Raw genomic sequence first — 16182 nt, 5'->3', positions numbered from 1 at the left:
GCACCAAAGGATCATGGGCTTGATTTCTGGTCAAGGGCATGTACCTGGGTTGCAGGTTTGATAGCCCACCCCATTAGGGAAACAACCAACCAATGTGTCTTTATTGATGTTTCTCTCTCTCCCCCCTCTTTCCCCTCTTTCCTTCCTCCCAGTCTCACTAAAAATCAATGGAAAAAATACCCTCAGATGAGGATTTAAAAAAAGGGGCTCAAATCTAGATCAAATGAATATGAATACAGCCTGAGTCTGTAAAATAAAATCCTGTGACAAAGATGTCAGAACCCAGTCTGGACTGAAGCCAATAAAAGAAGGACATGCACTTATCCAAAGCAGTCAAACTAAGACAGAAATTTGTGAAACAGAAATAGGCCAAAGTTGAAAACAGAATCTATAAAAGGAAAAAAAACAAATTTTTGAAATATAAAAAGTATCTTGTTATGGTTTCTTTGACCCAAACATTTCGATCTCTAGTTTTAAAATTCATGGCACATAGTTTCAAAGCAATGCCTAATACGTAAAGTGAATTATGCATAATTTAGTTGTAGTTCTCAAGTGTCCATGTTCCCTTTACAATAAGAGTCACCCCTTATCCACGGAGGATACATTTCAAAACCCATGGTAGATGCTGGAAACCATGTATACCACCAAACCTTAGGTATATTTTTCCTATACATGCATATCTATAATAACATCTAACATATAAATCAGTCACAGCAGGAGCTAAACAAGTACTAGCATAATAAAATGGAACAATTATAACAATGTACTTCAATAAAAGTTATGTGAATGTGGTCTCCCTCTCAAAATACCTTATTGTGCTCTCCTCACCCTTCTTGTGATGATATGAGATGATACAATGCCTGTGTAATTAGTTGAAGTGAAATTAATGATAAAATGCCTGTGCAAGGAGATGAAGTGAGGTGAATGAGACATTATTAAGTAAAATTATAGTTACTTGAACGCACTCATTGTGTTGTTTACTTTCCTAGTTAGCAAGAGAGTTACAACAAGTCTTTTTATCTTTTTGTCTCACTTTAGGTTTGCAAAGGACAGAACAACCTATAATTTCAGCATAACTTTTAATACGTGTCAGTGAGGCTCAAGCCCTTGGCAGAAGGATGGCAAGAAGCATGCACGGAACCTGCAAATTTGCAGCCCTCTGGCCTGGGGCATGCTCCACTGCCTACTTTATTTTGGAAGAAGGAAATATATTTAAATTCAAAGTACTGTGCTATTTGTTCAAATAAGCAACATCTCTCCTCCTAAAGGAACTATATCTCTTTTCTAATGACAAGTTGCTATTTATTGATATATCATTATGATAAGTTTCACAGTCTTACTCTTATTTCAGTCTCTTGCTGGGATCTAGAAATCTGATATTCTTACAAAAACTGCTGCTTTGACTGGACAGGGTAACAAATATCAGTTTCACTTTTCCCATGATTCAGTCTTAATAAAATTTGATTTTTTTCTATATTTAAGAAGAAGCTTCTTAAAATTCATCACCACTGGGTGGTCTCTGCTGATTTGGAATGATCAAGTAGATATCTATCCTGTTCTTGGAAGTGCAGTGTGGCTACTGATAAAGACTAACTGCAACATAACCAGCCCAGCCAGTCTCTGGGAAGAGCTACGGCTGGGTGGGGAAGTTCTCAAAGTCAATGTAACTGAGAGAGCCCTACAGGCAAGAACCCTACAGGAAGAACTCTATGTTTTTATAATAAAGCTATTATGCCAAGTGAAATAAACCAGTCAGAGAAAGACTAAAACCATATGATTTCAGGTATATGTGGAATCTAATGAACAAAAGAAACAAACAAAATAGAAGACTCATAGATACTGTGGGGGGTTGAAACAGGGCTAGATGAAAGAAAAAAAGTGAAAGGATTAAACAGTATACTTTGATAGCTACAGAAGGACCATAGAGATGTAGATTACAACATAGGGAATATAGTCAACAATATCAAGATAAATAGGTATAGACCAGGTGGGTACTTGTAACGGAGTGGGGATCACTCTATAAATTACATGATTTTCTAAACACTCTGCTATACATCTGAAATTAATACAGGATAATACTGAATGTAAACTGTAATTTAAAAAGTAACAAAAGCTCTAAGTTTTTAACATTCCCTTCCCTGTTCCTTTTCCCCTCTATAGGCTTGCCATGTCTGCATGCATTTGGTTGCAACCTTTCTTTTCCTTGAATAAATTCTTTTTGGTGATGAAACACATAGCCTATACTATTTTTTGGCAGCGGATACTACTAAGCATCATATATGTTTGAAATTGGGAATGAATGGCTGGCTAAGGAGTGTTATGAGTACCATATATGGACAAACCATATGATAGAGAGAGACAGAGTCAGCCCAGATACTCAAAGGTGATGCCTGGGGTAGAAGGGGGTTCCTTCTGGGAAGTCTTTCAAATTACAGCCTGTGGAACTAGGAAATGCTTGAGTCACCTCAATGGTCAGGTAAGACAAAAAAAGATAAATTAAAATCAAACAAGCAGATTTCAATAGTGGAGTTTTCCTGATTTTCTACTTCAGTGCAAAGTTCTCCATCAGGCCATAAAGAGGTAATTAAAGTCAAGCTGTGCAGGAGATTAACTTTGATAGCATTGAAAGGGAAGACATAATACTCGAGATAGACTAACTTGTGTTCAGTACCTGATTAATTTTGAGGAAATAATTGAAATGTGGATTGTAACAAAGCAGACAGTTCTGCATGCTTTGCAAACACTCCAAAAGTGTTTGGTGCCACATTCTCTTCCCATGCAAGTACAACTCTGGGGCAAATGAATGACAATTGGGCACTTTCTTGTAGAATGACCTTGACCTAGTGCTTCCTGCTATGATTCCCACTTCTTGGCTCCCTGGAAGCACTCCCATCCACTCCCTGAGCCAAAATACCCTTCTAATATATACTCTCTTGTTCAATTTATCAATGGCTAGCATACCAGAAACTAGCTGAAACATTTACTGAACAGCATTGCTGTAACCTTGAGGAAATTATATCAATCAGGGTGATAACAGTACCCGTGTTAGAGGTTATTAAGATAAAGTGTTTATCACATACTTAGCTATTTTGCCCCATTATTATTGTTACTGCCATGCAAACTGCACAATAACAAGCCACAGAGGACCTGACTTAAACAGGGGTACCTGCCCTGCGGCAAACAGGCCTTCTTATAAAAGCTTAGGGGTTTCCTCTCACATATCCAGCAACCACCTCTAAAATCAATTTCCAAGCATAACGCATGACCTTGGTTTAGAAATAAATGGAATTCATTTGCAGTACCTGCTTCTGAGCCCTGCTTCCTAATGCTGGCTTTCGCTCACCAATTATCTTTAGTGGTTTTGCTTATTTCAAAATCCCCATAGAATCCATTCAAATAAAACTCTCCAGGACATCAAAATTGTTTGGCGGTAGTGCAATCCCTCGACAGTAAGTTACCAGTCACAAGGTATTTCCCCAAACTACATAGAAATGAGAGAAAGAACATGGAGCAATTAGCTTAGGTAGGGGCCAGAGGAAGCGAGAATGTGATGCATTGCTGAACATACAATAAAACTTATCAATAACCTAGCTAATCAATCAATCAACCTTTTCTCAGAATCCCTTGTCCCTAGGTAGCAAATTACCAAGAGAAAGCAAAAACATGTGAATTTGATCTAAAAAAGCAATAGAATGTCATTTCACCCACTTTACACATTTTTTGCCCTCTAATCTCACAGTCCCTTTCATGTGCTGTGTGAGATTAGTGGCCAATTTGGATATGTGCATGGAATTGTTTTTGCCCACAGAGGTAATCAGGGTGTTTGAGAGACTGAGGAGCAAAAGAGCCCATAAAGGCCTCTGCTTTCGGTTATAGAATCCACCTGAAATCTCCTCTCCTCCCCAGGGTGCCAATTGCACATCACTGGGAATGTCCTTCACAGGAACCAGAGTAGGCAGGCATTTGTTAGGTGCGGGCCCGCCCACCTACTGCCTCCAGGGCTCATCTTGAGAAGTGGAAGTTGCCTGGGCAATCCCAGTGCTCCACTGTTACTGGACTTTGGGAAAACGCTGCTCAACACAGTGGTGTTTTTACCCAGCAGCCTTAATACCATGCCAATAAATATAGGGAGACATAAACTCGGATTATTATTTTACGTTGCAAAATGTCCTCAGGTTTGTCCTGACAGGAGACCTCCTTATTGCAGAGATCAATAGCTTATATTCACAATCTGTTTTATTGTTATGGTTCAGGATCAAACCCGGTTAGCTATGTGTTTCCTTGAAAACTGACAAGTTTGGGGAGGGGAGGAAGAGAAGGTGGCCATATTGAAAAGAAAAGGAAAAGGAAAGAAAGAAAAAAAAACACCTTATATTAATGACTGCCCTGTCATGCTTTCAGCCGCATATCTATGTGGATTCCACTTAAGAACACAGAGTAATGTGGGTGTGGCTCAGGGTAAGATGGGTGTGGCTATTTTTCTGGCTATTGATGTCAACTGGCATTGCTGGTTCATTAGTTTGAGTTAAATTTACCAACCACCTTCCTCTTTCTGCATGAAGATTTGGGTGGAGCTATTTTCTATAGCATACTGATCAATAAGGTTGCCATCTTTATGTGAGGGGCTTCCAGCAAAGCATACAAGATAAGTAAAACTCAGGCCCTAGTATCATATAGAAATATTAACAGTGGCCAGTGCGATGGAGATACCAGGCAAAATAGGGTAACTGGGGAAATGCTTTTAGTGTAGTGGCTGCCACATAACCCCATAAATATCAGTGAAGATGATAATGACTATTATAATATTCACCTTTTTTCTCTTAAACTAGATCTGAGTGATTAAACTAGATCTGGTAATAGAAAATATTATAGTTCTAATGATCTCCTCTACACTGATATACACCGAATCTCTCAACCGAGTTCCAGAGCTGAACAACTGATCAACTAAATCCAATGTTCTCTTCAATGCATCTCTTGCAGTCACCTCCAAACCATCAGACTCAAAAATGAGATCGTCATCTTCACACTCATTCCCGGATATCTTTTATCCTGGCTCATCTACATTGGAAACCTGGGAATCCTTCTAGTGGGCCACCAGGTCATTTGATTACAGCTCCAAACCTCTCCAATTCATCACTTCCTCTTCCTTACACTTCCCAGTTCCTTTCCTTGCAAACATGCCCATTTTTTCAAAGGAATTGCTGCAAGATCTTTGGCATTCTTCAATGTGTTGAATTGTTATCCTTAACGTGATAACATATGCATGTATATAATACACATATATAATCTCTATATATTAAGTCAGCTACATACTTTGTGGGACCCTGTACAAAATTAAAATGAGAATTCAAAAACTGGCAAGTGTTATGAAAGGGTTTAAATATATTAAATTTTAATTTTTCCACAGCCTCTGTCTCTTTTCTCTCCCTTCTTCACCTTGATTTTTATTTGCTATTTAATGCCATGCTCCCTCCAGCATGGGGCAATTTTCAGGGTGAGTAAAGAAACGCACGGGCATCCTGGGCCAGGCCCATGATTCTGATACAGTGATTTTGTGACCTACCAGCACCCAGATTCTCCTCCTAATGCCTGCCAGACCAATAGACCATGCCCTAGCAAAGTGGGGGAAGGTAAGCGCCCCTTCTCTTAGGTCTAGTCTCCATCAACACATGGCATCCCAGTGACCCTCAAGATATCACAACCTTCATGTGGGATATTATTGGTACCCACATCAAGGGTGGGTGACAGTCTCTTCCCCACCCAGTTACCTCTAGAATGAGCAATAACACATGATAAAATAGTCCTAGAGGATTACAAATTTTCCCTCTATATAAACAAAACGCATTGCTTAATTACACAAACTTTGGAGTCACAGAGCTTTGCTTCCACCCTTCACCAGCTTTGTGATCTTGGACTAATTTCTTAAAGTCCCTGAGCCTCCAATTTTTGCAGATGAGTCTGCAAAATAAGATAATATTACCAAGTTGATAGGATTGTTCATAAGGACTAACTACACTCTCATTATATTGCTCAGCTAATTGTAGCTTTAACTGATATAAAATAGTCTACCTTATCCTATTTATTGCTTCTATGAATTCTAAATTACTATCTGTTATTAATATTTCAACTCCTGATTTATTTTGTTAGCATTTTCCTATTACAATTTTACTCATTTCTTTACTTTTAACATTTTGGTCTCATTTTTGTTGTAGTGTGCCTTGAGGAAGTAACATGTAGTTGATTTTTTTAAACTATGGGGAGTTTCATGGGGAAATTTAAGTAATTTTATTAGTGACTAGGACCATACATTTTTACTATTAGTATTACTTTTATTTTTCTTATTTCAGAGTTCTGCTATATTAAAAACAACTTTTTATTATTTCTTATTACTTAGTGATTTGGATATTATACATTCTCTTGGAGTCTTCTATTGGTTTCCCTTAAATTTTTAATAAACTTCTATTAACAGATGTTTTTCTGTATACTCCCAGCCCCAAAACAAAACAAGCTCTCAGTGCATTTTCACGTACTCTTACCACCTTTCCCTTCCATGTTCCTTACATCTGAGTACCACTTTTTCCTCTGTGTCATTAGCTTTTCTTTTTGGAATTTACCTTTTGTTCTTGCTCCACTTTTCCCCCCAGATAAATTTGATGAATCATTACCTTGCTGGAAAATGCATCTCCTTTCCCCTCTAATGGAGTGAAATTATATCTAGGCTTTACTCTCATTTCTACCTTTGCAGACACTGCTCTGCTGTTCCCCCGATTCTGTGTTGCAGTTGAGAAATCTAAGGCTGTTTGAGTCTTGTTCCCATTGTAGCTAAACAGTTTGGGGCTTAATGTTACCTCTTCTTTTTGGAGATTTTCAAGATTGTTATTTTCTTCAGGATTGTGATGCAGACATTTCAGCAAATGAGATTATATGTGAGTGTTTTACTTTTGCTAAGACTCTGGCAGACTCTTTTACTCTGAAGACTCAAGTCTTTACCAAGAAATGAGAATGCCCAGCATGAGCAGAGCATGTGGAGTCTGCTTTCAAGATGGCCCTGGCATTCAATCAGTCGTAATTAAACTCCCACAGTCTTGCCCCCACATTTATGCCTTAACAAACCCTTCTTAATTATTTATTGTGCTTTAAGAATAATGGGCCATATTGTGCTATGAAGCAAACCTGAGCATTATTATTTACAGCTATTAATTTCCATAGCATATTTTCCCTTGGGGGAAAGTTAAGACTTCTTTCACTCAATCCTCTTTCTGTGTTGGACTTATCTCACAGGCTAACCAGCCAGTAGAAACCCAGTGATAGATACATCACCCTCTTTTATTAATTTGACACAATTTTATCAAGCACTAATTTTTTTGCACAATGTTAGGCAAAAATTTTACCCTGGTTGGGCAAAAATTTCATTCAAATAAACATGTTGACTCTACATGGTAGGAGGAAGGAAAGTGTAAGGTCCTGCCACCAAAACCTTATGGACTATTTTGTTTCTCTTCTGTTTGTTTTCCCGGATTTTTATTTTTCCAGTTGGTTATGCCCTCACTGGTATGCTTTTCATTATAGGAATTCCTCTATATCTACTTATACTTATTTTGGGTCTGTCTGTGCGTACCTGTGTGTATACATACATGTGTGTCTTTACTGCTCTTTGGGAGACATCTGACTGTCCGCCTCATTGGCTCTGGCTGCATGAATTGCTGAGCTGCAGCTGCTAATAGGGAGGTATCCTAGCCCCTGGCTCAGGGTTATAAATGATGCTGACTGGCTAGAGGACACTGCAGGTAGGGACAACCTGCTCTACTTTAGAGCTGTGGTTTTCAAGCCAATCATTGTGTCTGAGAGAGGGGCGACATAGAAAGCTGTGACAGAGGGAAAGAATTTACCCTTTTTTAAAGGTAAAAATGTACTTAACCCATAAAGTGATTAGATATGTTACCAATTGAAGAGAGTTAAGGTGCGCATGTGAAAAAAAATAAATTTTTATAATTTATAAAACCACATTCTCATTTTTACTTTATGTAATAAACAAAAATAAAACTAAGCAAATATCTCCTGTTATTTTTCAATCTATGCCGAATTAATTCTCTATTGAGGGCTTAGAATGGAAATGTACTATTTCTGGTAAGGATCAAGTACACTTTAAAGTGAAAGGGAAATGGAGGGAAGCTATCTTGGGACAGAGAAGGATAGAGAAGAGACAAGATAAATGGTTAACTTTGGTTCAAAAGGAGTCAGGAAAGTTGGTGTTAGGTATACTGATTAGGGGTTGTAATTAAGACCTATATGACTTGTCATGTCAATAACTTTGATTTACTCACATTATTATTTTATTTACCATAGTATCTTCAAGGTAAAATGATGAAGATAAAATATATATCTCCAGAAAATGTTGAGATAATTATTGGTAACTGAGGGAGAAGGATACAGTAAAATAACTTAGAATTTCAAGCTTATAACAGCAGGATTCTGCTCCTGGCCCTTATACTAAGGTACTTTGGAGTCTTAAGCAAGTTATTTCACCTGCCTGGAGGGGATGTTCCCCATCTGAAGAGGAAGGTGACAATAGCTGTCCTACACTGATGTTGAGAGGATGAACACAATAATGTGTTTTAGTACCAAGCTCAGTGCCAGGTATATTGTAAGTGATGAATAGATCTGCTGCTGCTTTCCTTCCATCCTTTCCTTTAGCTAACACCCCGGAAGTCCTGCCTGCCATTGACTTCCTTTTTACAATGTATGTTTCATGTAGGATTTCATATTTCAGTCAAGTGTTTCTAGTCAGCACTTGGGATCCAAACGATCTGCCTCTGAAATTCTCTGTTATCCCTTGAAAGTTAAGCTAGTTGAGTAAATCACAGTACAAGACAGATTTAGTAAAACAGTGCAGCATCCAATAGTGCAGCCCCTATAATGTGGAGAGGAAAACAGTGAACCATTTGTACTCTCACAGTGTCTGTGGCGCCACGGCTAAGGCCAAGATAATTTGAGAAAGCAGGCAGATCATTTGAAGCTAATGTCATTTGGTCATATTCTCAATTTAGAGACTCTCTATTGAGTATCAAGTACAGCTCACACTTCTGAGAGGGTAACACATCAACCTGATTTTAGATCATTTGATATAAGGAAAAAGTGACTAGGAAGCTTTATGTAATTATCGCTATCACTGCTTAAGCCAAAGAAGGAGCATGATAGAGGATCAGAGACCAAAATCTAACCTAATTGGTGAAGTTCCTCCCGGCTAAAGGACTGGAGACACTTATAAAATTCTTAACTGGAGAGCAATAAATTCTCATGGTTAAGGTTTTAGACAATAAAACTCAAACATCAAGAATAGCACTGTGTGGCCCTCGCTGGTTTTGCTCAGTGGATAGAGCATTGGCCTGTGGACTGACGGGCCCCAGGTTTGATTCCAGTCAAGAGCACATGCCTGGGTTGAGGACTCAATCCCCAGCGAGGGGTGTGCAGGAGGCAGCTGATCAATGTTTCTTTCATCATTGATGCTTCTTTCTTTCTCTTTCTCTGAAATCAACTTAAAATACATATAGTTTAAGTTAGAGCAGAGTATGATCAGTTACCCAAAGGATTTACACAGGTTCCCTTCCAATTTCTTCCTGGTGTCTTGGGAGCAGAGTGTGAATATCCAAGAGGTGAGGAAGCCTCTTCATGCAAAGCCTGTATGCCCAGGCCCGACTTAGGTCCTTAGAAGGGAACTGTAGTCACCAAGTTACACTGATATATTATTGAGACAATGCAATGTCATAAAACAGAGAGCTGGGACCATTTGATTGAAATGTTCTTTCTTACCCCTCAATGGCACATCTGATTTGTAGAGAAAGCATTTGTGCTAGGACAGCGGTCTGCAAACTGAGGCTCTTGAGCCTCAGATTGCTGCTCTGTTGACTAATGAGTTTGCCGGCCACTGTCCTAGCCCATTAAGGCATTATTGTCATCTCAGAATTTTAATATTCCAGTTGAGAATGGGGAAATAAAGGGGGGAACATATATTTATCTAAATATTGATTCTTGACTTCAGAATAGCAAAGAAACTCACACAGAGTCTGTGGATCTTATGCACCTCCTCCAAAATGCACAGGGCCATGGGGATGCCACATTTTTTCAGCCCTGAGAAAGGGGGAAGGTGACAGGGTAATCTTCTCAAACTCTAAAGATCTCACTTGAAACAAAAGGATATGAATGTGCCATACAAAGTGGAAGAGTCCTATTGATTTTTCTCCCCCCACTGGAGTGCGCCTTATGCTTCTGAATCACTTTAGTGACTTAGACTTGAGATATTAAATGTCTGGTTACTGAAAGTTCACTCTGACATAGCTATTCTCGCTTCACTTATATTAAAGCACAGGGGAGGGCAAAGTGAGCAGCGGCAAAATTGGAAATAGGAGATGGAATTTGCATTAGGAGGATGTATTAAGTTGCTCTCCACTTACTTTTGATTATATCGGGAAGACTTGCTAAGACAATGAAGAATATGAAGCTTTTTAAAATGAATTTAAAATGAATCAGGCTTATGATGCCTGTTGAAGCTAAGAAGATAGCTGTCTGTTGTTTTACACACACACACAAATGAAAGAAATTTTTGAAAAGATATCTCTTATAGGAAACAAAATATTCACAACAAAGGTCTTATGTTTTCTCTTTCCATTTCTGACCCGTTTCCCTTCTTATGTGAACCTTTGTGTAAAAATTTTGCCTTTGAATGTCTATAAATTGTGACCCAGGAATAACAAGATGCTTCCTCAAGAGCCCCTCAAGAGCCTGCCTTCCAAACACAAGCGCAGTGTAATCAACTGGAAAACATCATGGAGACATAGAATCCTCCCTCTCTCCCCTGTGAGCATGTGATATCCTATTGTGCAATTTTGCAACTCTGCTTAGGTTGTATTTACTTTTGCTAAGTTAAAATGAATTTAAATTTAATTTTATGTTGAAAATTGTTTTGAAAACCCAAAACACCTAGAAGTAACTGGAGAGGCTCCAGGGGCCAGAGGCTGGGTGGAAAACAAGCAGAGACAAAGTAAGTTCAACACCGTGGAAGGAATACACAGCAGTAGACTCAGGACTGCTTTCTCGGGCTATTAATTCCTTTCTGAAGTGGACAAAACCAAGGCTTTGGCATATCAAATAGATGCTATTTTCAGACCCCTTGGGAATCATAAAAGTAGAGCCTGCAAAGATGATATAGGTAGTGTCAGAGATGCATGCCCCTGTGTAGACATCTTTCACTCAGAGAAAAATCACCTAAGAAACACTATCATATCACAGCTCCTTTTCTTATAGTCTGTGCTTGTTCCCATTATTTTAGATTTTATATATTTAGGGCATCAAGTGAATGCATCAGCAGAAGTTGGAGATGTTTAACAATTTAACGGATTGCTCATATTTTTGTATTATTAGACAATGTCAAATAAAGAAAACATTTTTTTTCAATAATTTAAGCAAGTTCTACTAGAAGACTCAAACTTCAGATATGTTGCTAGGTGCTGAGAACACTCTGAAGAATAAAACAGACAAGACCACCACCTTTGTAGGTCTTGCAGCATAGGGGCCAACGTGTGCACAGGTTTGGGAAGAGGGACAGAGGGGAAGCAGAGTGAAAGCACCATTGCCCACCTAGATCTGAACAAGCATAAGTATAAAAGGCTCAAAGTCTCAAACTCACTAATCGACATAGTGATGCAAATCAAAACAACAATGAGGTACCATCTCACACCTGTCAGAACAACTATCAACAAATCAACAAATGACAAGTGCTGGCAAGGATGTGGATGCGGAGAAAAAGGAACTCTTCTTCACTGCTGGTGGGAATGCAGACTGGAGCAGCCATTGTGGAAAACACTATGGCGTTTCCTCAAAAAATTAAAAACGGAACTCCCATTTGACCCAGTAATCCCACTTCTAAGAATATATTCCAAGAAACTAGAAACACCAATCATAAAGGATGTATGCACCCCTATGTTCATAGCAGCACAATTTACAATAGCTAATATTTGGAAACAGCCTAAATCCCCATCATCAGATGAATGGATTAGAAAACTGTGGTACATCTACACAATGGAATACTATGCCACTGTAAAAAAGAAAGGATTCTTACCATTTACAACAGGATGGATGGATCTGGAAAGCATCATGCCAAGTGAAATAAACCAGTCAGTGAAATATAAATACATAATCTCACTCAATTATGGATAATAAAGAACATTACAGCCAAGACCGGTTTGGCTCAATGGATAGAGCGTTGGCTTGGGGACTGAAGGGTCCCGGGTTCGATTCCGGTCAAGGGCATGTACCTTGGTTGCGGGCACATCCCCAGTAGCGGGTGTGCAAGAGGCAGCTGATCGATGACTCTCTCTCATCGATGTTTCTAACTCTCTATCTCTCTCCCTTCCTCTCTGTACAAAATCAATAAAAATTAAAAAAAAAAAAAAAAAAAAAAAAAAAAAGAACATTACAAACTGTTGAACAAAAATAGACAGAGGCAAAGAAGCATCGAACAGACTCTCAAACAGAGCAGGAAGGTAGGGGAGGATGAAGGGGTAAGAGATCAACCGAAGGACTTGTAAGCATGCATATAAGCACAACCAACAGTCTCAAGACATTGGGCGTGGGAGGACAAGGGCAAGTGCCAGTGGGTAGGGGAGGCGTGGGGGAGGTCAGTGGGGAGGAAAAAAAAAAGAGAGAGAGACATATGTACTACTATTTATAATACATTACATAATAAAATAATTAAAAATAAAAAAGCTAGCAGCAGGAAGAGAAGGAATTAGATGGATTCAGTAGGAGATTCTGATGCTAAACTTTATTCAGTGTACCTCTTTTTCTGGGCACAAGGCCAAGATCATTTTTTTCCTAAACTCCTTACTTGTAGGTGCAACAGTGTGCTTGGTTAGGACCAATGGGCTGTAGGAAGAAATGGTGTGTGTCACTTCCAAGCCAAACCATAAAGAAACCAGCGCATGAGTCTGTGCTGGCCCTTCTCCTACCTCAGTATCCTCAGAGAACTGTTGTTGAGACGGTAGAACCATGGGTCTGAAGTAGCCTGGAGTGTTGAGGTGCTACATGGATGAGTTTTCTGGACAGTAGCCCTGGCTGGTAGTGGGCCCTATAGAAAAAAGAAACACATTTTTTTATGTTAAGCTTTGAGGTGATAGAATACTTTCTGTTGTATGACTTAACATGCTCTGGCCACTGGTAGACACAACCCATGGCTACCTGGAGTCATGTACTTCTTAAAGGTGGGAATAAGGTGCCAGCAAAGGGGGCTTGGAAGGAAGGGAGACAATACAGCAGAATATTGTACTCTTAAAGCCAACAATTTCTTTCTGCCTTATAAAAGAGCATATAACCCCATTTCAATCTGTTTGCAAATAAGAAGCAGATTCAAAAATAAGACTTAAGAAAAAATATTATGTAAGATCAAAAGAAGAATATAAATAAAGTCTTCAAGAGAGGGGTTTTGTTTGATCTCAAAGTGTTACCATTTTATCATATTAGCAATTTAATTTCATTCATATGAAATGGACCAGTACAAGACTGTGGGTTGTGTGATGTGAAATTAATTTTACTCAGCTCCACCAGTAAAAACCCAAATAATATTTTGATGATATAGTAAAATGGGTTTCAGGTGAGTAAATGCTGATCATGAACTTATAGAAGAAAAGAAATAATTGTATTTTGTTTTGTTCCAAAACCTGGAAATAAACATGCAAAATGTATGAGACATAAATAGTTCAGTAATAATATACTTTACAAAAATTGTATTTTGCCTCAGGAATGGAAAAATAATAACTGACCCATGTAATGGTCATTTAGCAGCTACTAGTGCCAAATTCTTTTGGTGCTGAGAATCTGTTCATGTATTAACTCAATCAATGATGCACTCAATATTTCTAATTGCGATTATGTAGTAGATGTCTCTCAATTGTGTCTCCTCTGTAAATGTGGTGACACATGTATAGGAATACACTTTCTTTTTGCCTCTCTGACCTCAAGAAAATAGATATTAGCCAAAAGCATTCTGTTACAGGAATCTAGAACTAGAAACCACCTCCTAGCTCTTGGATTACCTAGTCCCAGTTTAGAAAATAGGATGGCATCACACTGTCTTAATTTCAGGGAGAACTCATTCTGATCTCACCAGGGGCAGATGTCCACTCCAGTCAATAATTATGACCAGTGAGGAATATGACATGGTACAACAGTAGAAATCTCCCCTCAATCCCATACTTATGAAACATTGAAAACAATCGAATGCAAGGCATCATTCTGATTGAAAGACTGTCATTATCCAAAATGTCAACAAACTCTGAGAAAGTGTGCTAAGGACCAGAAAGCTGGAATAATAATAATACATTGAGGTCAAAGGGGAAAATGTACAGGATGGGATGATCAATAGTGTCAAACCAGAACCATTTGAGATTTTATTCTCAAGTGTGAATTTTCAATAGTTGGGAGGGAGACTAAAATGATGATAGCATGTAAATAAACTAGAGGGAAAGCATTTATGAGCAGAGGCCAGATGTTTATTTTACCCTATGTGTATTATAAATTTGCTGTGAAAGAAAATAGGAAAGGAACTGAGACCCATTTGTAAAATATTTCTTGTTCTGAGTGTCCAACACACAGGAATTCTCTGATGAAATTTTAATGTGTTGTGAAATCGACAATAACATTCTCAAAGAATTTTCATATTACAGAAAACTATATTCAACACCATCTGTGCTGATATTTTGGCAAAGGACAGAAGGAATTCATGCTCTTTTTTTGGTGGGGGGTATTTTAATCCTTACCCAGAAATATTTTCCATTGATTTTTTAGAGAGTGGAAGGCAGGGGAGAGACAGGGAGAGAAATATCAATGTGAAAGAGACGCATCAATCAGTTGCCTCCCACACATATACCCTAACCAGTGCTGGAGATCAAGCCTGTAACCGAAGTATAAGCCCTTGACCAGAATCAAACCCAGGACCCTTCAGTCTGCAGGCTGAGGTTCTATCCACTGAGCCAAACAAGTTAGGGCCATGCTCACCCTTTTAACAAACTACCAAAAGGTTCTCACCTTGTGTTACCTCTCCACTACATTGGAACTCTGAATTGAGAAAATTATATACCTCATACTTCAGTTTCCTTTTCTGTAAAATAGAGATAATAACTATCTCCTGGGAGATAATTTATGTAAAATATTTAAAGCTGAGCCTAGGAATTAAGGAATTAGGATTTTTGAGTACCTTCAAGTGAGTTAGCTTCTTTCTTTCTTTTTTTTAAAAATATATTTTATTGATTTTTTACAGAGAGGAAGAGAGAGGGATAGAGAGTTAGAAACATCGATGAGAGAGAAACATCAATTAGCTGCCTCTTGCACACCTCCTACTGGGGATGTGCCCACAACCAAGGTACATGCCCTTGACCGGATTCGAACCTGGGACCTTTCAGTCCGCAGGCCGACACTCTATCCACTGAGCCAAATGGGTTTGGCAAGCTTCTTTATGTTTAAAAATAAGTCAGAGGTAAAATGAGATTAAGACTCCTGTTAGGAGTTACTAGTAACTGGGACACAGACAAGCAAGTCTATGATGTAATGTGCTGCTTGGAGTGTATGAGTTAAGGGTATTTGATTGTAAACATTCAGAACAGGTTCTCTGACTTGTTTAAGTAAAAACTTTGGTGTGAGAAGTAAAATGGGGTGATTAAGAGAACCAAAGGCCTACAACCTGCCCTGAGGTGGCTTGCCTCGTGTCTAAGTACCAGCCACCACAATGTCACATGAATATCGAAGGAGGTTCATTTGGAATCCCCAAATCTACCAAAGGAGACAGCTGCCCAGCTTTGAAGGCTTTCTATCAGAAGTAACACATACAAAGTCAAGAAGACATTGGGTGCAGCCAGTGTGGCTCAGTGGTTGTGTGTCAACCTATGAACCAGGAGGTCTCAGTTCAATTCCCTGTTGGGACACATGCTCATGTTGTGGGCTCAATCCCCAGTGTGGGGCATGCAGGAGGCAGCTGATCAATGATTCTCTTTCATCATTGATGTTTCTATCTTTCTCTCCCTCTCCCTTCCTCTCTGAAGTCAATAATATATATATCTCCAGGAAAAGGAGACCAAAGCAGAGAGAGAGAGGATAATGAGTGGATTGAGAAATTATTCAAGGAATCCAAAAAGT

Source organism: Pipistrellus kuhlii, unplaced genomic scaffold (assembly GCF_014108245.1).
Source record: "Pipistrellus kuhlii isolate mPipKuh1 unplaced genomic scaffold, mPipKuh1.p scaffold_m20_p_28, whole genome shotgun sequence".
In the NCBI taxonomy this organism is placed as follows: domain Eukaryota; kingdom Metazoa; phylum Chordata; class Mammalia; order Chiroptera; family Vespertilionidae; genus Pipistrellus; species Pipistrellus kuhlii.
Note: the sequence above shows the minus strand (reverse complement) of the source record.